The sequence below is a fragment of the Vidua macroura genome, chromosome Z (assembly GCF_024509145.1).
Source record: "Vidua macroura isolate BioBank_ID:100142 chromosome Z, ASM2450914v1, whole genome shotgun sequence".
Lineage (NCBI taxonomy): Eukaryota > Metazoa > Chordata > Aves > Passeriformes > Viduidae > Vidua > Vidua macroura.
Genome location: NC_071611.1, coordinates 67,966,128 through 67,992,816, shown reverse-complemented (window position 1 = coordinate 67,992,816; position 26,689 = coordinate 67,966,128). Strand labels below are relative to the sequence as shown.

At 38.9% G+C, this 26,689-nt stretch overlaps 1 pseudogene; it reads left to right on the top strand.

Annotated features, from left to right (window-relative positions):
• The first annotated feature begins 1,978 nt into the window (after positions 1-1,978).
• On the top strand, positions 1,979-25,108 carry LOC128822326 (3'-5' RNA helicase YTHDC2-like; annotated as a pseudogene).
• The last annotated feature ends 1,581 nt before the right edge of the window (positions 25,109-26,689 follow it).

The window sequence follows — 26,689 nt, the reverse complement described above, 5'->3', positions numbered from 1 at the left end:
CGTGAACCTCAATTTATTCTTAACCGTATGGAGCAACTTGTCCCCCCATTCCCGTCTGTCTTTACTCTTAGAAAGGCAGAAAAATTGAAGTTAGATCACTGTACAAATACTACCTCACAGGTTCTTGTGCAAGAAGGAGTGTGTACAGCATAAACCATTGGGGTTTTGCTTGAATTCAAGAAAAGAATTATTTTTACTAGATTTCATAAAGAGATGTTTGAGGAAGGAAACAAGAATAAGACAAAGAAACAGGCAGTAGGAATGTAACTGCCTTACACTTGATTTAAATAATGGATAGATCTAAACTCAAAATGCTAGGACTGATACAATAAAACACAGCATGGGAACACAGTTGTAATGTAAAAATGTAATTTTTTGCCGTAATGGACAGAATGGCAGAACTAAGTAGAAGTGCTTCCCATTTGCTTCGTTTGTGGGTCTGAGCAGTCCATCAATACAGTTTCCACAGCTGCAAACCCCCACCCAGTGAAGTATTTAAGAGACACCTAACCTGACCTCTAAAGGCAGTTCCATCCAAGCTCCACTTTGCTTCTCTCTGCTGTGATTTCACAGTGACCTTCTTTCCCAAATGTGAAAAATGCCATTCACTTGTGTTAAAATTTTAGAAGTTTAATAGTCATGGAAACAGTAATGAAAATAGTAATAAAAATTAGGATAACAAGAGACAATAAAAAAGCAAAGAATTACGGACGTCCAGGTGCTTTGCACTCTGCCACAAAGCACGCCTTGCTAACCAAGGATTACCCCTTAAAAGCAATAGCCTGTTGCATATTCACATATCTCTCATACATGATGCAAAAACTCTTTTTAAACAAAGGATGTCTTCTGCTTAATTTCTGAAACACACACACACACACACACCCCATCTTGTAAACCAATTCCTTTGGCTCCTAGAAGTCTGGAAGAAGTTTGAATAGTCCCAATAAGGAGGCAGTCATTCTTCTCTTGCAAATTTTGGTGTCTTGTTGCTGTTATCACTATCCAAACAGGATAATGCGAAGAATTTCTTGATTATCTTTTCCATTCCTTGAGCCAGTTGCAAAAAGTCTCTTACATCACATCGTTTCTATTTTATTATTATTCTATTTTAATATTTTAATATAAAAACTATATTTATCACACTACTTAAAAGCCCTACAAAAAAATTAATACAACCTAACTTTCCAACATAACACGTATTCATTTTAATATCTGCGAAGAGCCAATCATATAATGTGCATCTATAACAAGGAACCTTAGAACAGATCAATTGTTCCACTGCAGTGTAATCTCTCAGTGCAGAATTATGCTGAAGTGAGCCTTGTAAAAGCTTTGGTAGAGGTCGCTTAAGAGCTATTTTTCAGCCAGCTACATCAGTGAGTGTTTATCTTCTATTTATTTAATTGCCCACTTCAGTTCACAACTGAGGATGTTTGTTCAAACTGAGGAGTAGTTTGTTCTTCTTCCAAGTACTCTCCTTCTGACCGATGATGTTTCCAAAGCAGCAGCCTTCAATCCCGAGCCCTGTGTCAAGCCCAAGAGGATTGGGTTTAGTTTCTACCTCGTGTCCTCAGCGTGGAGTCAAAGGACAGCAGGAAAAGACGATCCAAAATCAAGGGCAAGTAACACTTTACAGAGTGAGAAGGCCGAGGGCCGAGATGACCCTCGCCACAGCTAGGTTTAATACCATGAATTAAAGCACGTAATTTATGACCGGACAGGGCACCAGTGCCGCGTTTTGGCCACAACCATACACAGACCTCGGTACTAGGCAGGCTTGGCCCTACCGTCGGGAAAAGAGCCAATTTCCTTCCCTTCGGGCCGACGGGGCTGTGGGTGACTCCACGCAGGCCCCGCCTGCCGCCAGCGCCGCCCCTCGGGCCGAGCAGCTGCGGCCCCCGATCCGTGTGGGGCCGTGTGGGGCCGTGTCGGGGCCGTGTGGGGCCGTGTCGGGGCTGTGTGGGGCCGTGTCGGGGCCATGTCGCGACACAGGCGGGTTCCGCGGCGGCAGCCCGGCGGGGCTGCGGGGGACTGGGCTGCCGGCGGTGCGGGGCGCGCCCGGGCCGAGGCCCTCAGGGAGGTCGGTGTGGACGAGGTGGTGGAAATGGCGGTGCAGCTCGCCCTGGAGCGGTTCCGGAGCGGGGACGAGGCGGGTGCGCGGCACAGCCCGGCCCGGGGGCAGCCTGAGGGTGTTGGGAGGGCGCTGGCAGCGGGTCAGGAAGGGGATCTTGCCCCTCTGCCCGGCCCTAGTGAGGAACGGCTGGGGTGCTGTGTCCAGCTCTGGGCTCCCCAGCACTGAGATGAGATGAGAGGTCTGGAGCATCTCTTATCAGGAGAGATGTGGGAGTTAGTCCTGTTAAGCCTAGAGGAGACTGAGAGGGGATCTCACTAATGCATATGAAGATCTTCAAGATGAGTCCCAGGAAGGCGGTGCAGACTTTTTGGTGACAGGACAAGGAGCAATGGCCATAAGTTAAAACACAAGAAGTTCCACCTGAACATGAGGGAGAACTTCTTTCCTTTGAGAGTGGCAGAGCACTGAAACTGCTGCCCAGGGAAAGCGCTGAGTTTCCCCCTCTGGAGACATCCCAAACCCTAGATGTGTTCCTCTGTCACCTGCTCCAGGTGACCCTGCAGGGGGTTGCACTGGCTGGGCTCCCTTCCAGTCCTAGCAATTCTGTGGTTCTGTAACACTGAGATGTCAAGATTACCTCCTGTTGCATTGTTACTGTTTTCTCATTATTATTTATCATTCTAGAGATGGAATTTCCTTCTAGTTTCACTAGTACTGAAATAGCATTTGTTCACCGGCTGTTAGTCTCTTGGACTGGTATCTAAAAGCAAAGGGTGAGTCAGGGTACAATTTTCAGTTTTTTGGTGCAGACAAATAGAATTTCAAGACTAATGATAACCTGATTGATGTTTTCAACATACTCAACTGTGATGCCAGGAATAGTATTAAAGAAAAAAAGTGTAAAAGTAGCTACAGAAATGAGCATCTGTGTTCATTGCTGTATATCTGACTGTAAGGAAGAAGGATGTATCAGAGGCACACGCAGTCATGACTTGTGGCTTGGCTCTCCGTACGAAACACTCTGTTCGGGGTCAGATTCAGCGCTTTCCCGTCACAAATAAGGAAGGCACGGAACTCCTGCCAAGGACAGAGCGAGGAAATGCCTGTGCTGTTGAATCTGGTACGTTGGGCGTGTGTTCTGCTTTGGACTTGTCCATCGCCACCACTTGGAAAAACCACCTGCAGCCCAAAGACAAAAGAAACCTCTTTCTGTTCTGTCCCCTCTCGTGTCCTAACAGACACCTTCTTGCAAACGCATTAATTTTCCTTACTTTTAAGGTCTTTTAGAACTGGTGCTGTGAGGAACTTGGGAAGTCATATCATGCACATGGTGATGTCCACCTTGTGTTGTGTTAATTTAGAATCTTTGAGCCAGTTCCAGCCAAATCTTTTTGGAAGCACATTTTGAAATGTGGCTTCATAAAAGTTCTATGAGGTGGGATTGAAGAGTCAGTGTTCCCCTGCTGCTGTAAGAACACCCATATGAGAAAATGAAGTTGTCTGTTCTGCTTGTAGAAATTAATGTCCTTGATAAATGAAGAATTTTAATTTTTATTTCTTCATCTCTACAAAATAGATTTGTTCCTTAAGAGACTACTGTCCAGACTTCTTGATTTCTTGAATATGGAAGAGTTCACTGAAAGACAAACTTGTGATAAAATGTTGGGGTTTTTTTAAAAAAGCAAGGTTTTAATCTAGATTATTGCTTTAGCAGCTACAAGTGGAAGAGTTACAGTGTGTTTCTGTGTGCAGAGATGGGTGTAGTGAACAGAAAACACTTGTACCAATATGCCTTGTTTAATGGCATGGTTCTGATACATGGTGTCTGTTCTTGAAGTGCTTCCTTTGCTGTTCTTTCCAATTGTTTCAGTTGTTTAATAGGATTGTTTAATGAACAGAGGGAAGCTATAATGAAAGTACTGAAATGCAATGTCTTAGGAATGTAAGGGATAAGTTAATGAGCAGTCTAATATTTGCCTTTCTCTGCATCTCAAGAATGTATTTTTAGTTCTCCCGATCTCTTAGTCTGTGTTTGTCTTGGTACAACAGAGCTTGAAATTTAGTATATGAATCTGTTAATGACATTAAATATGTATAACCGAGTTTACAGAAAGCTTTTCATTCATTTTTTCTTTCTTCATTTGGAAAATAATTCTCAAGGAATTAGAGAGTAGCACTTGCAATGATGGATGTGAAGTAGCTGCCTCAGAAGATGTGGCCGTTTTTTGGCTACTTATGCACTGCTTTGTAACACATCACACTGCTGTGTGGGGGCCAGGACTCTTGATACAGCATGCTTGCATTAGTATGATTTCAGGCAAAGGCGTGGAATAGCTTCAAGGTTTACCTCTGTAAGTGTGTATTTCTAGGGAGAACTGCAGGTATGAAATGTGGGCACAGATACAAAGGCCACAAAAATACACCGGGCTGTGTTCTCTGGTTTAGTTTCTGTTTCTCCTTTTGCTCTTTGTAGGCTTTTTTGACTTGGAGCAATGCTCTGGAAGAGTCTGGTTTTGTTCAAAATACCTATGAAAGTAATAACTGTTTTGAAAAATATTTATTTCAAGCACTGCAGGAGGACATGTTGCTATAAATATGACTTCTAAATGTGTGATGGGTTTGTCACATTACCCACAGGGATGTATTAAAAGTCAGCAATGTTAATTTTTCAGTACAGTTTTTGAGCAGTGTTTTTGTGACGTTCCTCTGTATCTGCATAAATAAACTTTTACCTTGTCTTCACAGAAAACAAAGAAGTAAACAAGATAACTTTTCGACTTAATGATGGTATCCCCCAGGTCCCAGTGAAAAGAGGGGAATCAGAGTTTGATTCCTTCAGGCAGTCACTACCAATTCTTGAAAAACAGGAAGAAATTGTCCAAATAATAAAGGACAATAAAATTGTTTTGATCATAGGAGAGACTGGATCAGGAAAAACTACGCAAGTATGTTTCTTCAATTAAATAAAAACTATAATAGTATTTATGACAATTGTGTAATACTTGTGATGTGGGATATTTTTTATGCTATTTTAAGGCTTTGCTTTTCCTGTATGATTGAAAATCTTGTTCCAATTCACTTCCTTTTGAAACACTAAGCCAGTAGATAGGTACTAAAAGCATAAATGATTCCTCACAATTTTCTGGTAGATACAATTTTTTCCTTAAAATAATACAAAATATTGAAGGGAAAGTAGCTGTGATGTTTGTATAGCCCTTTTTCTTCTAAGGTAGTTCTATTCTTAGTACCCAGAGTATTTTTTTGTTAAAATGAGAGATTATCTACAGGACTTTTTTTTAGATTTCTGTGAAGCAGGAGGGAGACACTGCAAATTCTTTCTTTAAAAAAAACCTAAAGAGGTTATACTTAGAAATTTATTTTCCACTGCTTCGGGTATGCTTGCCGTGATAATCCTAATGAAAAGTCTTTTGCAATGTGTAATACTGAGATGCAGTTAAATTGTTTCCCTGTGCTAACAAAGCTGTGACTTTCTCAAAAAGTAAATTTGAACCGCTTCTTTACAGATACCTCAATTTATCCTTGATGACTGCTACAAGAATGGAACTCCCTGTTGTGTGTTCTGTACTCAGCCCAGACGTTTAGCAGCTGTTGCTGTGGCTGAAAGAGTGGCAGCAGAAAGAAGAGAGAAGACTGGCCAGACAATTGGTTACCAGATCCAGTTAGAAAGCAGGTACTAATGGTATTTCTGAGTGCCAGTTGATCTTGTGTTGGTCTTGTGAATCTTGTGTACATGTAAACTGCAGTGTGTTTGGGTTGCAGCCTCCCAGGTGGGATATGTTACTGCGGGTAAGCAATACGTAAGAGGGAAAAGGATGGCTTTCTTGCTGTGTTTTGCAGTTTCATGTAGTAGGTTGTCTTGTAGAACTGAATCTCAGGTATTTTCTGTTGACTTCTTCTGCGGAGTGTATGCATGGAAATCCTTGTCTGATTTTCAGATCAAGTCTACACTTTCTTCTTTTTTTTCCCCCCTCTCTACTTTTAACAAGTGTGAATCCAAAAGTTCTGCAAGCTTTGAAGGTAGGTGTGAAGACCAGCATGCTGTAACAAATGTTATGTAGTGTGAGTTGATGTGAGTCCTAAAAGGGAAAACAACAAAATTGGAAAGCGACTGATGAAGCTGAGCATTATTTATCAGTCTAGTTTGGGCTAAATTTACTCTTCTTCAGCTTCTGTGTTTAAAACATGAAGTGAAGTAAAAGTAGAGATTTCAGTATCACTTGATGAATTTGTCTGTAAAGCAGAGCATGAATGGATTGTGTGGTTTTTTTACATCTTTGCACCGTGTAGCCAAATGACATTTCAGGGAAGGGCCAGCAGTTGGGATATGAGTGACCAGAAGATGGCAAAAGGTTGTGTTGCTTGAGTGAACAAAGATAACACACAGCTGATGAAAATGAATGCGCTTGAACAACAAAGCCGCAGTAAGAATTCAAATGTGTGTACGAAAGCTCACAAGGATATTAAGAGATTAGAAGAGCTAGTGAAGATGTATCACAAATAAGCTGGATGATTAATATATGGAGGTACTATGCTGGCAGAAGAAGAGCAAAGTCAGGTGAAAATGGAAGAATTACTGGAAGCAGTGCAGAAAATCCAGCTTGAGAAGAGTCAATACAATTGCTCCAGAGAAACACTAAAAGGGAGAGATAACAATATTTTGAGCTGTGGACAAAAAAAAAAAAAAAATCTGGAGTGGAGATGTTTAGAGGTGTTTATAATAACGCAGAAGTATAATTTTTATGGTTTTCTTAACTGTCTTCCAGAGAAGAGCTGTAGAGTACAGTACAAAGGAACTTTTCAGCTCCTTTAGGATGGCAGTACCAGAGGGAGTAGTGACAATTGCTGTTTTTACTGGGACAGCTCGCTCTGCCCCAGGTATAGAATTGTAACATTTCAGTATTTTGATCTTCTGAAGGAGCAGAGGATGAAGCAGATGACTTTGTGATTTGGTCAGCTGTAATGTATTGTGTCCTCAAAGCAAGGCTTTGGGAGCTATGGGGAGGCTTCTGTGAGGCGGTGCCAGAAGCCTCTCCCGTGTGTGACAGAGCCGGTGCCAGCCAAGACAGACCTGCCTGTGGCCGAGGCTGAGCCCATCTGTGATGGTGGTAGTGCCTCTGGGACAGTGGGGAACGGGGGAGGAAAACCTGCACAACAGAGGCAGCAGTTCAAGCAGAGCAGTGAGAGCATGCAGAATTTCTTCACGCTTCTCTTTTACTTCCTTATTTATTAAAATTTGAATCTTATTTTTTTAATTAATCCGTTGTCCAAAGTTTTGGGGCGCAAGCACTACAAATTGTTAGGAAATGTCTGGGAAAAGGCATAGGTTAAAAACCAGTGGTGTGCAGGAGTCTTTTGGGGAGAGAACTGTAATTCCTCTTGTGGTCAGCAGCTGCTTTAATTTTTGATACCTGGAAATTTTTGATCCTGCCTTTAAATGGTGCAAACCCCCTGAGCTGTCTCTGTGATGTGTTCCATAGGGTTTCTCCAAAGACACTGGTAACATTCTGCACTAATGACATGCTCCTTGGCACGCTGATGGCAGGAGACAGCAACCTCTCCACCGTGACCCGTGTTACTGTGGTGAGCATCCTGTGGTCTTTCACGTGGGGTGGAGCAATATGTATTGCCTTGGAAAATGAGGTCCTCATTTGTTTTACTTAGATTTGCTGAGCACTTTAGGTGTTTTTGTTTGGTAGAAGATGAATCAACTTTAGAGACTTTCTGAGTCCTTACAGTAGCATGCATGTTTTGTGGAGTTTGGTGTTTTTCTGTGTGTTTGTGTTTTTTCCTGTAAAAATATCTTATTTTATTTTCATGCCAATGATTAATTGTGGAATCAGGAGGAGTGGAGAAAGACAGAAGTGTAAATTTTTCTGAACTTCCCCTGTCAGCAGCGAATCCTTAGGGAGGCTTACATGGATGTGGTTCAATGTGATTGTCTCAGAATTTCTGTTATCATTTGTTTTAGCAATACCAGGTTTTCAGTCCATTTGTTTGCCCAGAGTTTTCTAGATAATGGCTAACAAATTATTCAGATGTGTTCATTTATGAGTATGCTAATATTCCTATTGTGGAATTTAATAAGGAAGGGGAACTAGAATGTTTATGGCAAGATTGAAGTCCTGAAGATTAAAAGATATTTAGGTGCCTGCCTGTTTATCAAAGTTAAAAAGGCATGAGAATGATCTATACATTCTTGATGTCAGCCTACAAACCTTGTATTTTGAGTCCTTGTTTCCTTCATTCCTAATACAAATCAAAACAGAAGAATGACGAAGATGGTGAATCAGTTATGTGCCTTAATTTATAGGCTTTGTGTATGACTTGTCTAAGCAATCTGTCTGTTTTTCTGATTATGTAGTGTCATACATTTCTTTAAATGTTTATCAGTGGTGAAGTGAGAATTTATTAAAATAAGATTTGTAGAATTTGTGGTTTGTGACATTTTCTTGAAATTTGGCTTCAAATCCAAAATCAGAGAGGTCTCAAATATTCACTTTGGCCTCTAAAGTTAAGGTGCATACAGCTTCAGCATTGCAATGCACTCAGCGCTGATAAAAACTTTTGGAAGTGGTTTTTTTTTGCTTATGGATAGTTTTTTTTAAATACCCTATTACTTAAACTAGACTTACACTTTTTAAGGCCTCTGTAATGTGCCACCAAATCATGTATTTTATTTTTTTAGAAAAGTTTGTTTTTGTCAGAAATTGTGACCCTGAATCTGTGATGGTTTTTTATCTCTTTTTTTTTTTCCTTTTGTTACAGGATGAAGTACCTGAGAGGGATAGGTTCAGCGACTTCTTGCTAATAAAACTGAGAGATGTGCTGCAAAACCAGCATAATTTAAAACTAATTCTTTCTGGTGCTGCTCTAGATACAAATCTCTTTATTAGGTATTTTGGAAGCTGCCCAGTAATACATAGGAAGTCTTGATCTTAACTCTTAAATCTGAGTATACCTGCTCTGAGACTCACAGATCTTACTAAACTGTAGCAAACTATTCTGAGTAAAGGCACATGATGATACACTGAGAGTTCCAGGAATCCTTGTTCTTTGTGTATTCAGGTTTCTTGTTTCTTGACTATTTGCACCTCGTTCAGAGTGAAGTGTTTTAGTCACTGGGAGTTCTGTACATGCAGGTACATCCTGCCCCCCTCCACTGTTAATTGAAGAAGTAGGAAGAGGTTATTGAAGTGTTGTCTTCATGCTGATACAGGACTTAGGAGCTACACGAGTGTGATACATATTAATACATTCCAGTAGAATCTCACTCTTCAGGCTTGGTGAAGGTTGTTACTGGTTACTGGATGAAACACAGCTAACTGTATCTGTTCAGTTCAGAAATACAGGCTCAGGCAGATTGGGTTTCACATGAAAAAAGAATGACATGATTCTTTGATTTAAAGAAAATTAGTAGCCCTTCATCTAGGTGAATATTCAGAAAAGGCATCCAGTTTCTCTTAGTTTGTGTTCAGACTCAGTTACCTGCAGTTAGATCACATTCAAATGCAAAGAAAAGTTACCATTATTGCTGTTTTAATTTCATGTGACTGATCTTTAGTAGAGGCAAAATATAAATGCGTGGGAGATGGGGGGTTTTTGTGGGTTTGCGTTTTTTTCCCCACGCTCCTGGCTTGAAGGTTTTCTGCATGGGCGACCTGCTCTGGCACCTTGCAATCCTCTTACTTTTTCAACAATAATGTCCAAGTTTAATGTGTTTTGAAAAGTAGCTTTTAAGATAAATGCTTTATTTGACAATCAGGTAGACTCTCTGCATGTCAGCCTTTTTTAAAAAAAATCTCAACAGTTTTAGGAAGTGGGATTGCTTACTGGTTTAACAAATGTTTGTGAGAGGAAACCTCTTTTTCCTATTTTTTTTTTTTTTTACAGATGGAAGTGTTTAGTTCCTAGTTTTGAATTTCTGCCTAATAAAATAAGGTTTGCAACTTGTTGGAGACAGGAATCTGGAAATGACAGATGCTTTCATGTTCTCTGAATTTTTTTTGCAAGTGAGAGCCTCAGTTGTGATTGTTGTGTGGCTTTCCAGTTTGCTCTTTTTGCAGCTTCCTGTTCTTTCAGATAGGTCAATTTGTGTTGGAAATTCTGATGGCAATCTCTCCAGTTTACCACAGTGCTTTTGCTGGTTATGTAACAGGCCAATAACAATTGAAAAGATGGCTTTCCCCCTTGTTTGTTTTTTTTTTTTTTTTTTTTTTTTTTTTGTTTTGTTTTGTTGTTTTTTTTTTTCTTTTTTTGAGAATTTAATAACTAAAAGAAGCGTCTTTGTCTGTTAATGTAATGTAAAAGGTTTGATTCTCCTTCAGCATTATGGCTGACGAAATCCTGACCACAGAAACCAACATTTTGTAGGTGTGGATTGCTGTAGTACACAGAGTTTGTGCTCAGTGTTGGAAGGCTTCCTCGGTGACAGCTTCTATGTGAATTGTAAATTGTTCTTTCTGAAGCCAAATCTGGAGTGATCCTGAGTCAGCTTAAGGGACAAGAAATCAAAATGCAAAGATTTTAATTCTTCATGCAGAAAGCATCCTTTAATGTTCGCAGATAAGCTCTAGAAAACAGTCACGTTAAAAAGAAATCAGGATAAATTATTAGAAGGTAAAGGCCACTGGGATGTCTCATCTGTCAAGAAGTATTCAGTAAAGAAAGCTCAGCTTTGCTGAATTGGTTGAGGACATGGAGATAAGGCTCCCTTCTCACATACTTCTGATGAAAAGAAAGTAGTTCAGTACAAAGATGTACTGTCTCCGTGTGGAACCTTACAAAAAGCTGTATTAATTGCTTATTAATTAATGAAATTTTAAATCCAGTTGGCAGACTTACATGGCGAGTTCTTGTTTGTAACCCTAAACAAAAATGGCTGTTCTCTTCTTCTCATTAAAAAAAAAATTAATAACTGTCAGTCTTATGAACATCTCTTGCTATAACACTTGATAAAATTGAAGCGGTTGGGAGAAACAAGGTGGCATTTTACTTTGGAAATGTTTTGTTTTTTATAGTTTTGAGAAAAATAAACTCCAGTGAAGATAGTTTTTTAAAGAAATGAATGCTGTAAGTGAAGCTAGTGAATATATAATCTTCTGTGGATTTTCTATACTTTTAGTCCAAGGAAGACCTTTTGAAGTTAAGGAGTTGTTTCTGGAGGACATTTTATGGAGCACTGGGTATACAAACAAAGAGATGGTGAAGTACAAAGGAGAGAAGCAGCAAGGTCGGTGGACTTGTTAATTGTAAGGGTTGGCAATGAGAATCATTGATTGATTGAACAAACAAATAACAGGATTTTTTTCTGTTAAAATTCCAAAGTCAGGAGATTAAATGAGATGTGATTAGATGACAGCAAGTGTCTTTAAGCTCTCAGTATTTACATTACTGAAATAGTTTATGCAATTTAAGAAAAAAAATCACTTTGATTTGGTGGTTGCATTCTTTTTTCTTTCAGTTGATAAATGTCATCTGTTTTCTAATTATTACGCTGTAGAGTTATAGCGAACTGGGGGCTGTGCCCACATGAATACTAAAGAAGCATAGGATGCTCTGTACCTTTGGGTGCAAATTAAACTGCAGCTATTAAAGCAGGCAGGATTTTGTACATCTTGCACTAAATGGACAAGTTGTTCCCTTCAGTAACATTTTTCACTGCTTTCTTCAGGCATGGATGTATTTTTTGTGTTAACACTCTGCAGCTATAAACATCATTGGTTTTCAGTTGATTAAGTAGATACTGCTTCAGAAGTTTTCCTGGCACCTGAAAGTAATTATCCCAGTGATTATTTTAATAATTTTTTTAAAAAAATGCAAACCCCAAAGCTATAACATACAGTCCTAACTGGATATTTATCACAGTCTCATCTCTAATCACTGGGGACAGAAAAGTTCAGTTAAGAGACTGGTGTTTTTGAATGTTTCTTCCACTTGTGTAGAAAAATAAGTTGTTACGTGCAGGGACTGTATCACGTGTCTTCAGCATTCCATTTCTGGAAAAAGATCTGGGCTGAGATTGTGTGGAAGGTGATTACTTAAGGAAGACCCTTTGAATGCAGTAGTTTGGAATAATGGAGGCTTGGGGGGGTTCAACACCAAAGTGGTGGGTTTTACCTCGTTCTTATAGCCCTTGTTTGCAGTGTGCACTTTGGGTACCCTTAAACATGTCATTTATGTTGGACTGGTAGTAGCATTCTAGATTACATAAAAGAGGTTGAATAGGTAAAACTTGGACCTGCTGGAACTATTTTTTTTTAGTCGAAAACAATGGATAATAAAGATGACTCTAAAACTTTCTTGGGGAATATTTTGCATTCTAGAAGAGAAACAGAAGTACACTCTTGCTGAGTGGTGTTCAGCTCAAGGCAACAGTAACAAAAGGACATCTCGGAGACAAAAAATCAGTTCCAAGGGCAAATGAGGAGTACAAATGGTTGGATGATGGTGGTGACACAGTATTTAATCAACTGGTAAGTTTTTTCTTTAGTTGGAAGAGACATTTACATTTGTGTTGTATTACTAGCCATTTAAAATCTGTTTTCTAAAGGTAGTTCTGTAGAGTCTTTCGGGATATTAACCAGTTTTAAAGATTACTTGATTGGGATGAACTGCTGTAGCTGAAGTGTGCTCTTCAGTTAGGGTGGTTGTACACAGCTTTTCCTCAGATCAAATGGCTCGACTGCCATTGTGTTAGTACTTGCATCTGACAAAATCAATGCATTGATACCTGAGTGCTGGATTTCTGGTTGCTGCTGGGAAAAATAACCATTCAAATTCTTTGTGGCTAATGTATGAGAATGAAGACAACTCTTGGAAGAGATTAATCTTTCAGTATTGTTTTTTATCTTCAGACTGAAAAAGATGTGAATTGCCTTGAACCGTGGATAGTAAAAGAAATGGATTCCTGTCTTTCTGACATCTGGTTGCATAAAGATACTGATTCGTTTGCTCAGGTGTTAAATCTTATTTTAACTGAAAATGTCAGTGGTAAGTTTCATGTGCTATTACATAAGAAAAAATCAACCTCAAATTTACTTTGATTTTTATGGCTACTTTTATCTCCAGTTTCAAATGTTGTTACCTTTACATTCTGACGCCTACTGAAAAAATGGATAGGGCTAGCAGAATTAATGAGTTGTTTAGTTAGTTGATGATGTTGTTTTCAAGTATTGACAGAAGTGTGTTTCTAAAAGTGTGGAATTGACATGAACTGACTGCAGAGATAAAGTGAGGAAACAAATTCTCTTTGGGCTGGAATTTGAAAGCAATATTTGTACTATATTTAGATGAAGAAATAAGATTTCTATGGGGTTTGCTGGATTTTTTTGTTTTACTTCTCAGTTGATTATAGGCACAGTGAAACTGGTGCGACTGCTCTGATGATTTCTTCAGGGAGAGGCTTTTTGAGTCAAGTAGAACAGTTGATCAGCATGGGAGCAAGTATCCACTGCAAATCATCTAATGGCTGGTAAAAACAGAGAAACCAAAAGATAGATTTATTTGTCAATACAGGAGAAAGAAAGAAAATTCTTTAACATCTAAATTAATTTGCTAACTTATCACACTGCTGTAAGAACTGTAGATTTTGACAGCCTAAACAGTTTCTAACTCCTGTTAATCACATTGTTTTCTGTAAATTCTAAATTGAATTCTTAATTACATGGTCTTGATTATGAGCTATAAACTTTGTTTCAGTAGGTCTTATTTAAGACACTGGTTAGCAGAACAACTGTAGTCTACTGAATTGGACCAAAATGTATGGCAGTTTTTATTTTCATGGAGTTACCTATATCAGAAGATCTTTCTGTTACGTTTCTAAATATGTTGTAGCATGTAAAAATATTTGTGAATCTGTAGAAACTCAAGTTTTGTGGTCATGGAGTATGTCTTCATCTAAGCAGGGAAGTACAGTAAATAACTGTAGTATGGAAAGATAAGAATTAGGATTCCAGGGGTCTGATATTTGGTACTAACATTTGAAAAACTTGGGAAGAAATGCAGTTTAAAGGTGTAAAACAGTGAACTGCATTGTGAGGAGGACAGCTTCTGAAAGACCTGAAATAGCCAAATGTTAAGCCTGGGGTGTGACTTTTGGAGATGACTTCAAGGGTACTGCAAACAGGCAGATCTGATCTCTGCACGTTGTTGTGGGCTTTTTAAAGGAATGGCACCTCCTTCCTCATTTCCTTGTGCATGGTTGCCGGTGCTCCTGTGTACAAGGACATTCTTTTGTGGTAAAGAACTGTAGTTACCTAAAAGTCAGATAGCTGTTAACACATATTTCAAATGGGAGGTTGAAGATCCAGCAATAACTGAGAGATAACTGAGAGAAATGGGTACAAAAGTCTGGTGTCAATTGCCTCACCTGATGTGCTCTTCATATTCATCTTTTGAAGTGAAAAATCTAATAAAACTACTTGTGCAACTCTTTCAGGATGGCTGTGGACTGCGCTAGGCACTTTGGGCAGACAGAGGTTGTTGATCTGTTGGAATCCTACAGGTAAGCTGTAACTGTTTTGCAGAAGGAGTTGTATATGATAGTGATTGAGGTTTGTGTTCTTTTAATCAGAACAGGTTTTAGCTTTTCATGCTGTAAAATCTGGACTGAATAGCAATACCTTTTTTTTAAGAATAGGAATATTTCAAAACCAAACAAGTTTGTACTCAGTATTGTGTTGTTTATGTTTGCACAACTTGCTAATTCTATGCTATGTGCCATTTTCTTTTCACATGCTTACTTTGCAAACAAATCTGTCATGTGTTTTTATCTGTATATTTTTTATACGCAATAGGCATGTTAAAGAAAATTGACAGAAGTAATGTATACACTATGCCATTCAAGAATGATTTTTTGATTAACTTACAGTTATCATAGTTGAGGTAGTGTTTTGTAAAGATTATATTTATTATAATTTCTCTTAGTGCAGTTTCTGCTAGTGGGAAATTTTTGGAGAATACATATCTCTTAAATATTTTTCCTTGAACAGATAAATGAGAAGTATCTTTACACTTTCATTTGCTTATGGTTGTGTTTCAATGAAGTTGAGAAAACTAAAGTTAACACTAATAAATGAAGTGGCATCCTTTGTTGGGTTAACATTGAAATCAGTGAACAGCAATAGTATGGTGGTTCCCTTCTGCTACACTTCAGCATTAGAATTCAAGACCAATAGTCGTGTTGGTCTTGATCTAAGTTTGAGTTGATGGCTCAATGCAAACCCGAAGGGGCAGCCTTGACTCTGGTGTATTTTTCTGTTACAGCACTTCATTCGCATTTGGAAATCTGGATGAAAGTTCCCTGGTCCAAAATAGTGGTAGCGACCTTAGTGCAGAGGACAGAGAACTACTGGCAGCTTATCATCACAGTTTTGATGATGAAGAAGTGGATCTGGATCTGATAATGCACTTACATCACAGCATCTGTCATAGTTGTGATGCAGGTAGGTAAATACCTAACCAGTTGTTGTGGCTTCGGCTTCTGATGAATCGTGCTCTTCTTTCAGCAATCCCCAAACGTTAAAATCTTCTGAGTGCTAGTCGACATGTATTTGAATTTTCTGTTTAACTTTGCAAACCCACTTCCTTTTTTAGGAGCAATTTTAATATTTCTTCCTGGGTATGATGAGATAGTGAGCCTCAGGGACCGCATTCTTTTGGATGACAAGAGATTTGTTGCTAATGCTCACTAAAGGTAAAACCTTTAGTTGCTGTGGCTTTTCATTGCTTCTTTTAAGGATCCTTAAAATGTTCCTTTTGTCTTGCATTAGATACCAAGTTTTCATGCTTCATTCAAATGTGCAGACTTTGGATCAGAAGAAAGTGCTTGAAACTCCACCTTTTGGCATCTGCAAAATTGCAAGTATTAGAGGACTTTGTCTGATGCTACAATGATCTGTTTTGCCTTTGCTTTTACAGTGACTCTAGTTTTGGTGGTTTTGGTTTTTTTTCTTTGCAGATTCTTTCTACTAATATTGCAGAAACCAGCATAACAGTCAATGATGTGGTGTTTGTCATTGACTCAGGCAAGGTGAAAGAGGTAGAATTGCCTTAAATTTTCCTGGTGCGATTCTAAAACACACAGTGCATAAATTTTGGAGAACTTTTTTTTTTACTTTACATTAAAATGAAAAAAAGCTTTTACTAGCTGAGAGCTACTGCCTGTCAGGCAACAGTCCTCACTGAAAAGTTTCAACATCCATTTGTTTTAAGACAAATACTGTAAATAGCTAGCTGTCTAAAAAACCTTGCAAAAGCTAATCTAGGTTGATGTATTGATGGATCTTTCGCAATTTAGTATTTCTGTTGGATTTTTAAAACAAGTCCTCAGTTTAGACCACCACTTTCCTGAGACTTAGAGAGCACTGGGAGTTCCTTTTGTCCTAGTATTGTATCAAGTCCAAAAATAATCCATGAAGTTTTTAAGCATTTTTCTTTGGTGTGTTCAGTGCCCATTCCTAATTACTTGTTCAAGAAAAGTGAGAACACATAATGAGGCAATTTAAGACCTAGTGTACAGCTTTGAAAATGAAATTGGATTTCATAGGCGATACACACACCAAATTTCTGAAGTTCTCATAAAACAAACTTTTTTTTTGTAATTTTACATCAGTCTAAGAAAATAAGTAGGTAATTTCCAAGTGAGATAAAAAGGAAAACTTTATTTGGTATAATAATGTATTTTTACTTGCTTTGTGATATCTCAGAACACAGATTTGACATAGCTTTTACTGACTTGCAATTACCTATTGACTAGAAAATGGTGACTTTCACAAACTGTGGAGCATTAAGATACTACAAAGGAGACACTATCATAAATTCACTTGAAACTGAGAAGGTACCTTTGTTGCGGAAGCTACTGTATATCTATTAGTGTTTCATACTTTTTAGAAAACTTCTGTTGGTAATCTAAATAACTAGTGACTTTTATTTCGTGTACCCTATTGAGTTTTCAGTTTATATTCCCTTCTTTGTTTTTTCTAGAAGTCTTTCGATACGCTGAGTCGTGTTACAGTGCTAAAAATGGGGTGGATTTCAAAAGCCAGTGCTGTCCAGAGAAAAGGCAGGTAATAAATGCCTCATACTGGTTTCCATTTTGCAGATATCCACAATCTGTGTTTCGAATAAAGCACACAACATAGTAACTGTTTCTAGCCTAGTCCAGTGTGTAGGGTCAGTATGTATTTCCTTGGAATAATTTCCCAGGTTGTAGAAGAGTGATGCTCAGGCATTTCCCAAAGGTCTGGGTTGTTTTCCCCCCATTAATTTGTTCTCCTTCCTCTTTCTCCCATGTAGCACCAGCAGTCACAGTGTCCAGTGGGGTGTTTTCACATCTTGTCTGTGGGCAGAGGACTGCCTGTTTCACTTTCTCCAAGCTATCCATGACTTAACAGGCCATGATTATACTCTTCCCAACACTGTGGGTGAGGGCTCAGAAGTTTATGTAGCAACAAATGCCTGTTTAATCAATCATACTGGCATTAAGCTGCACGTATGCATATAGATGTATATGAATGACAGAATTGGCTGTCTCTCATTCACTCGCAAGTTATTTAATCTTTATTCTGCCTTTTACTCCAAGTGATGTGAGAGGAAGCAATCAAGTTTGCAACTGATTCCTTACAACAAAGGATGATTGAGATTTGGACTGGTCTTAAGTTAGCAAAAACCCCACAGCACTTTACATTAGATAAGCCTTGTTTTTCTTTCTCCAGATTTCTCAGTGTTGGGTTAAAATTACCGTAAAAAATTGCCACACTCTCAAAAATAATTCATGATTGGAAAACTCTCACTTTGCGTGTGACTGAGAATACTGTCTTCATAGAACTGCTTCTTACTTTCCATTCTGAGTTTCTGTGTCTGTTTGTTGGCTTTTGGTTTTGTTTTTAGAAAGAAATTCTCATTTTCACAACTTCCCATATTTTATTTTCAAGGGCTGGGCGCTGTCAGTCTGGAGTCTGCTTTCGTCTCTTCAGCAGGCTCCGATTTCAGAATATGTTGGAATTTCAATCTCCAGAACTTCTAAGAATGCTGCTTCAGGTGCATGTTCAATTAGAAACTGTAACTTTAAAAAATACAATGTCCTCAAACCATACTATTAATTGCAACAAATCATGGGTTTGGGGTTGTTTCCAAATCTTGGTAATCTTTTTTGTTCTGCCTTTTACCTTGCAGGAGATTTGTTTGTACACAAAACTTCTGACTCCAATTAATTGTCCAGTTGTTGACTTTCTTATGAAAGCTCCCGATCCTCCGCCTGCTGTAACTGTGAGAAATGCTGTGCATATGCTTAAGGTCAGAAAAGGAATAGGTTTAGATGGTAATTGTGTTTGATCCCAAATTTGTGGTGTAGCAGTCTGTCTTACTGACTTCAGTTTGTACTGAAGCCATTTTTAATTACTTAAGGATGTTTTGAATTTTTGTTTATTGCCTGTTTTCATTTTGTGTGTGGGATGTGGTTTTCCATGTCAAGGGAAGAGAGTGCTTCAAAGTCTTGTCTCTGTTAATAGTTTCACTTGCTTTTTTAGTGTTTGGAAACAAGTCTAGTTAATGTCCAGTATTCACATCCTTTCTGCTTTCTCTGTAAATTTATTTTGTTCACCGTACTCATCCCCCTCTCCTTTGTTTGTTCGTTTGTGTATAAACAGACCATAGATGCCATGGACCCTTGGGAAGATCTCACTGAGCTTGGTTATCACCTCACTAAATTGCCTGTAAAGCCACACCTCGGTAAAATGGTGTTGTATGCTGTAGTTCTGAAGTGCCTGGATCCCGTTCTGACCATTGCCTGTGCTCTTGCCTGCCAAGATCCTTTTGTGCTGCCCAGGCTGGCCTCCCAAAAGCGAGCAGCCGTGCTGTGCAGGAAGCGTTTTGCTGCCGGGACGTTCAGTGACCACATGGCCCTGCTCAGGGCTTTCCAGGTAGAATTTCATTTCAGAGAGTTCTGATCACAGCACACCAGCCAAGCAATGCAAATGTACCAAGCCACTTGGATGTAGAGTGGTGGACTGTGCTTAAGTCCTCAGAGAAGACTTTCTTTTTGCCTAGTGGCTTTCCTGGGTATTGGACTCATAAATTTGTGAGGGAACCCTTTTTGTAGTATGTTTTGTTGATATTTTCAAACCTTATAAAATTCTAAATGTTCTAACAATGTGCCTCTTTATATCCTACTACACTGAACTTCAAATCATGACCTTAATGTAATGAGCTTTATTTATTAACTGGACATAATCATCACTCTAGTGAACACATAAAGAGAATCTAATTCTTGAACAGAAAAAAGTATCTGGTTTGATACATTAACTTTTAGAGTGGGTTTTGCATTTTATTGACATAAATGTAATCTTTTTTTAAAAATGCAGTTTTAGTTTAAGCCCTTCAAATTAATAGGCAAATGTAAAAACGTTGTCAGGCATGGCAGAAGGCCCGCAGTGACGGCTGGGAGAGAGCCTTCTGTGAAAAGAACTTTGTATCCCAAGCCACAATGGAAATCATTGCAGGAATGAGAACACAGTTGCTTGGCCAGCTTAGAGCCTCAGGTAAAGAAGTTGGAAACAATTTTAACCTTGTTTTAAAGTCAGGCATTTAGAAATTGTAACAAAAGTCATGTTCACTGGTGTAATTTTCCTTACTTAATTTGAAATACACCTCCATGTACACATTCATGCAGGGTATGGTGTAGATGAGGAAGTGTGGCTGATCTAACTGAAAGCACCCTCATCTCCACATGTCACTGCATTTCATGTTTTAATGAATTATTCCCACAGGAAATGTCTTTAAATTGTAGAAAATAGTGATATTCTGTGTTAGTATTAAACCACTTATCAGGAAGGATTTCAGTGTAATGGTTTCTTCTTGGTGCTGTTAAGGTTGGCAGTGGTGAAAAATGAAACAATTAAGTCGTTTATTTCACCTTTAGTTTCTAACTCCTTTTGAGAACCAAAGACAAGCTAATGTGGCGCTGTTTTGTCTTTTTCATTTGTCAGGTTTTGTGAGAGCCAGAGGAGGAGCTGATATTAGAGCTGTTAATGCTAACTCTGAGAACTGGGCTGTGATTAAAGCTGCCTTAGTGGCCGGGATGTACCCCAATCTGGTGCATGTAGACAGAGAAAGCCTGCTGTTGACTGAACCAAAGGAGAAGAAAGTGCAATTTCATCCTACCTCTGTTCTTGGTCAGTCTCAGTATAAAAAGGTAAAATCACTTGGAATTCATAGTTCAAAAAACACGGCACTAAAATCTCTCACATGTTTTAGAAATGTCTTTTCCTAGTTGTCAGTACTTTAAAAGCACTATGGGCATTTAACACTACAGCTTTAGAAAATACTGTTCTACTCAGCTGATAGAATTGGAGTTGTTTCATTTTTCCATTGTTTCAATTAGTCCTTTCTCTAGATGGAACAAGGCAAAATGGCAAAAAAACTGCCCCAGTTATAAAATTGTTTTAAAGATATAATGATCCCTACTCTTAAAAACAAGTTCTTCTCTGAAACTTTTTTTTAACATTTCTTTTTAAAACAAAATATTTTGTTTTTTCATGGTAGGATAATTTCTGGTTGAATTCTCTCACGCTTGTTTATTTGCATGTGTATTTTTATATGTATCTAATTATACATGTATTTATTTCTCAAAATACAGAATCATAGAATGGTTTGGGTTGGAAGGGACCGTAAAGCTTATCTCATTCCAACCCCCTGCCACGGGCAGGGACACCTTCCACTAGTCCAGGTTGCTCAGAGCCCCCCCCAGCCTGGCCGTGAACACTGCCAGGTTGAGGCATCCACAGTGTCTGTAGATAAAATGAGAAATACGTTCAAATTTACATTCATTAAAGGTAGAGGGTATAATAGCCTGGTCTTACCTACTCTTGCACAAATTGCCCCAGCAAATGGACAAGCTGCAGCCATCCAGGCCCTCCCTACAGACTGGCTTATATAGGATGAAATGACGAGAGCTCACAAGACAACAAACATCAGGTGCTGCTCTGTTGTGACACCTGTCACCGTGTCCCTCTTCTGTGGACCAGCCAGACTGCCAAGTAATGCCTTGCAGGCATCTTCATCCTTTCGAGGTACACCGGAGTCTGGATTTGGAATGTTTCCGTTGGTGTCCATCAGTGTGTGACATGGAAAGCTTACTTTTCAGTAATATTTAATACATATATTGGCTGATTCTGGAAACAGCGCTGTTATAATTCCTGTAGTTATTCAGGAAGAGTTTGTCAGTTCTGTAAGAAATCTCTCCATTTTGGGATTCCTTACATATTCAAGTCCATAAATGACACAGTTCCAGGGTATCAGAAACTGCAGGAAACAGTTCATAAGGAAAGAATGCAGCCACAATGTCTAATGATAATACTGGTACTGAGAAGTGTAGTATGTGTGTTCTTTTTCTACAGACCACTTTATTTGATACATTGAGCCAGATTATTGAAACTGCATGAGTAATTTAGAAACAATCAATATGGCAAAAAAGTCATGTTGCTTCTGGCTGACACATACATTTTCAAGATATGTACTATTGATAATTTTTAATGTCAGGTAACTGTACTATTAAGTGTAAGTAATAGAGAATATATAGAAATTTCCTTTTTTTTTCTTCATTTCAATTGAGTCCTGCTGGAATGGAAGCAAAAATAACTGCTGCTAGTTGTCATAGTTTGAATCAAACTAAAAGTCCAACTTATTTCTGAAGCTTTCCTGTCTTGCTTTTAAACTGTGAACCTTAGAGTAGTGTTCATGCTGATTGAATTGCATTTTAGAAAAATCAGGAATCCTAGTTAATAGCCATAGGTATATATATATTTTTCCTTACTAGGTCTTTAAATCTGCTGTTTTACTAGGAAATAGAGCCACATGTGGTTTTGCAAACAGTTTTAGGCAAAAGTTGGATAGTAGCCTGTGAATACTGGGGAAGGTACATGAGTTGAGTCACATCATATCAGTACAGGTTTTTACATAGTAGGACCTTCAGCAGGTCTGGCTACTTGATTGCTGATATATGGAGCAAAGATTTTTCAGTGTATTTGCAGAAAAGAAGAGGTAGTTTTACAAATGTTTACATTTAAAAGTCAATTTTAGAAGGAAAAATATTATTGCTGGTAACACAGTAGTATGCGGGTTTTTGTATGTAAGTAGAAATAATACAGAGATGCTAATGCACCTTTTGTCTTTAATTCAGGGGGAGGGGTATCTAATGATAGCAGTGACAGTGAGATGGAGGACAAAACAGCTGCTGATCTGCCACTGCTGAAGCTGGATGAATGGCTCCATCTCAAACTGGACCCTGAAGTAAGAAAGAAATTACTCCTGGGCTTGCTTCATGTAGAAGAATTGTAAAAAGATGTGAAAAGGTTTTTGCAACATTTGAGTAGCCCAGAATTTTCTCCAAGAACGTCATGGTCCATTTGGGTCTCTCAAACTATATGTACTCTGTGATTTAACATTTACTTGACGAGCTCGTCAGGAATTGAAGGGCTTCAATCCCCTTTGGCACAGAGCTGTCTGTCACATGAATTCATGTATTCAACATCCGGGCTGCAATGCTTCATCACCTATCACCCATACCTTTCTATTCTTTTACCTGTGAGCAAAAAGAAAGAAAATAATTAGTCACCTAAGTCAACAGTGAGAGTGCTCACCCCTCTTCCTCCCTCTTGGTGTGGGTGTCCTGTCTCTCACACAAGGGAGCAGGAAAGCCTCTGCAGTCCAGATGCTGTTGGATCTGCTTCACAAACTTTCTGGGCAGTTCGCTGTCTTATATGTCTGAGCTTGGCAGTTTTGTCCCTTTCCATAAGTCAGCAGATTCTGAAGAGATTCTGCCAGACAAAAGATAATGGCTGCAAGGGACAGCAAGCTGCAGGTGACAGTGGCTGCGTAAGGGCCCTTCTGCTCCTTCTGGCCTCCTGTCCTGCCTGCATGGTGCTCCATCAGGCCATAACATGAGCTGGGATAGCCAAAATCTGAACAAGAGCTGAGAGAACAGTCACATTGGCATATTGTGCTCTTCTTTCTCTGAGAGAATAACCAAAATCGGATCAAAAAAGGAGCACTTGAAGCTGGAGTTGCTGAAAGAAAGTTGCTGTCAGATTTTGGAAGGAGAAATTTCAAAACCCCTTTGAAATAGAAGTCTTTATGTCATTGAGGAGCTGTGGCGATGGTAGGAGGTAGTTTATGGGTCATGAAACATACAGCTTTACCAGCTCTAATAATAACACTGTCTCTCCTAGACGTGTCCAAAAGAGTGATTTTTAAAAATTTATTTCAATGGAAGCATTTCTGATAACATGGGAATTAGATTATAGTCTTCTGAATTTAGTCATCACATTTGAGCAGGTGTCTCTTTAAGAAAAATGTCACTTAGAGCTCTTTTCCCTCAAGTATGACTGAAGAGTGTATGAGTAGAGACTGATTTGAGAGGAAGGGCATAAAGCATGAAAGGATTGGGTTTTCTCAGAAGATAAAAAGGAAAAAAAAAGTCTGTGGGTTTACAGTACAAAGCTAAGTTTAGTACAGAGCTAAATGAAATGTTTCAAAAATTACCTTGCACCCAAGGCAAAGAAAGTAAATTAGCATCTTAGTTTAAATATGGATTATTCCCCTTCCCCAAGACCTTAGTCTTGCCTTTCATTGTGGGCCCTGTTTATATTAGAATGCCAGGTGCTGCCTGCTATGAAAAAGACAGGGTCCTCTAACCTGTGTAATCTAATTTTCATCAGTATTTAACAGAATTGGAATTCATTGCAGGCTGCTGGTATGCTGCTGCAACTCAGGCAGAAGTGGCACAGCTTGTTCCTGCTTCATATGCGAGCTCCTTCTAAGGTGTGGTCTCAGGTTGATGAAACAACTGTAAGAGCAATTACAGCTGTTCTGAGTGCTGAAGAACAGTCTGCAGGTCTGCAGCAGCCTTCAGGAATTGGCCAGAGACCAAGACCTGTGACTTGTGAAGAGCTTCCTTTGGCATCTACATGGAAGTCAAACAACAGCAGAAAAAGCTCAACAGAAACTGAATTGTCTGCCTCCTCTCATGCTGAAAAGTAAGATGTTGAGGTCTTCCACTCACTGTAGGTTGCAATTGATGTATACAAGCTTCACTTAAATTTCTGCTAGTAATAGGAGGTGGAAACCATGGAAATACAGTTGAAAGGTGTTATACTGTTGTATGCTGCTTTCTAATCCCATAAAGAAGTGTTTCATACCTGGGCCTGCTTTTTGAGAGAGCAGTCAGGAATATTGTCCATGAATTGTAATGCTTGAGAAGTAGCAGAAGAGGTTTAACAGTAGCATTAAAAAGCAATGCATGATCAGTATGGGTTTTTTAGTTAGGGTTTAATAGATTTTGTAGTTGCTGTAATACATGTGGTCATGCGGTAGCTGACAGGTCGATGTAAAATATTCAGTGACTGCTTGTGAAACTCAAGGTATGTCCTTTTTAGGGTTTCAGTGAAATCTACTTCTCCTGCACTCCACCAGCCAAAGAAGTACGAAGAAAAAGACATTTTGGTCTCCAAAGAATCCTCAGCTGACAAATCAGCTCAGTCCTCAGTGAAGCCCGCAGACAGCAGTAGCTATTCCAGCCCCTGTGCTAGTCCTCCTTCTCCGGTGTCTGGAAAGGTAGAGTTCTCTAACATATCACCCTGCTCTTCCAAAGTAATAGAATTTCTTGCTGATCTCATTCTGCAATTAGGTATTTTACTGATAAATTAGGAACCTAACTTAACTTTCCATTTATAACAGCTGCATAATACTTCCTTCTGGAACTTAAAATCTAGACTAAATATCCTTGTTTCACTAGTTTAATACAGCAAAAATAATTTGTGGACTGCTGAGGTAAAGCTATGCAAAGTAGAAAAAATGAGATTTTAAAATAAAACTTGTTCTAATAAATGTGTATTAGTTTTTTCCAACTAAATGAGTATATTATACGCACACTTTGAAGTTTTTGGATTCTGCCTTTCTCTGCTTCTCTAACAGATTTTCAGTATCAATACTGATTCTGTCTTATCTGCCTTACTATGACTGATTGGAGTTTCTGTGATGGTTATTTTAACAAAGCACACATTTTTAATGAGATTATTGTGGTAGTTGTCCCTATACTGTATACTTGAATAGTAGACTGCAGTAGCACTAAAGAGATCATTGAGAGGAAACTTCATGGACTCATTGGAGGATTTAGTAATACCCCTTGAATCTTTCAGCTTTTCCATTAAGACAGTGTAAAAGGAAAAAACTATGTTTCCTGAATGTAGAAATGTGGGTAGTGGGCTGTAGGCTGCACTCTAGGATGATCAATTTTGGTGTCATCTCAAGGTGTGTCAGACTTAAACCAAGTCTAATTAATCACCAGACTTTTTAATCCTATTCTGTTCTACTTGTTTTCTGCCCCTCATGGATGAATTACTGCGGAAGGGGCTAACGGCGGGCCTGTCAGCTAAAGGAGCGAGGAGAAGCTGAGAAGCAAGAAGCTGATAAGGAGCTCTCTCCAAGGCTGTTACCAAGGAGACCGAGAGAAGAGAGGAATTGAAGAAAGATAAGGAGAGAACTTCGCAGCTGGACGAGGTATTTTTAGAAAGTTAGCTGAAGTCACTGTTACTTTTCACCAGTGGTGTTATGTTGATTTATTGTGGCCAATAGTTGGGGTTGAAGAAGTATAAACAACTAGAAAGTATATAAAAGGTCAGCCATTTTCGATAATAAAGAGTTACCATCTGAGACTGCGTGTGGTCTCTGCTTTGTGTCGCGACCACCTCGACAGCGACATGTGGTGATCACCGAGTGGAACAACCCAGTGTGTCTGCTCAATTGAATCATCCATTTACAAGCAGTGCTTGAAATAATGTCAAATCAAACTCTGACCATGGATCTCTTAAACAGCAGCAACAGCAAACACGATCAGTAATTTACCAGATTCGATTGGCAATAGACTACCTCCTCGCAGAGGAAGGAGGGATCTGTGGAAAATCTAATACTTCAGAATGCTGCCTAGAGATCGATGACCACAGTCATATAATTAAAAATGTTACTCAAAATATTAGAAAACTAACCTGTGTTGGAACACTTGTTTGGAGAATCTGATTAGTGGGACAACTCGTTCACCTGGAATGGCAAATTGTGGAAGAAATTGGTCTTCTTTGTGGTGTGTGCACTAGCAAGTGTAATATTTCTACCATGTGTAATTCCATGTCTAGTCCAGATAGTAACCAGCATTGTCCAAAGCAGCATCATGCTGCAAGGTAACGTGGAAGGGAAAAATGGTGAAAAAGTAATCGTAATAAAAGAACAGAGTGATCAGAATGCCAAAGATATGCTTGAACATCTCATTTTCCACAAGAAACTGAGAAAAGTAGAAGTTGAACTTTAAAAGATTGATGCAGGCTAGAAGCCTGATCAAATAGTTAGAGGGGGGAATTGTTAACAATAGGTTAGAAAGGGTTGTAAAATAGTTAATAATTGTTAAGCAGGTACTGTTAGTTTGGTTATGGTAAAAGGGGTTAAAAGGGTATTTATAAGAAATACGGTACTCAACATACTGTATTACACCTGTGAAAAACGCCAATCACTTGTGTTAAAATTTTAGAAGTTTAATAGTAAAGAATAGTA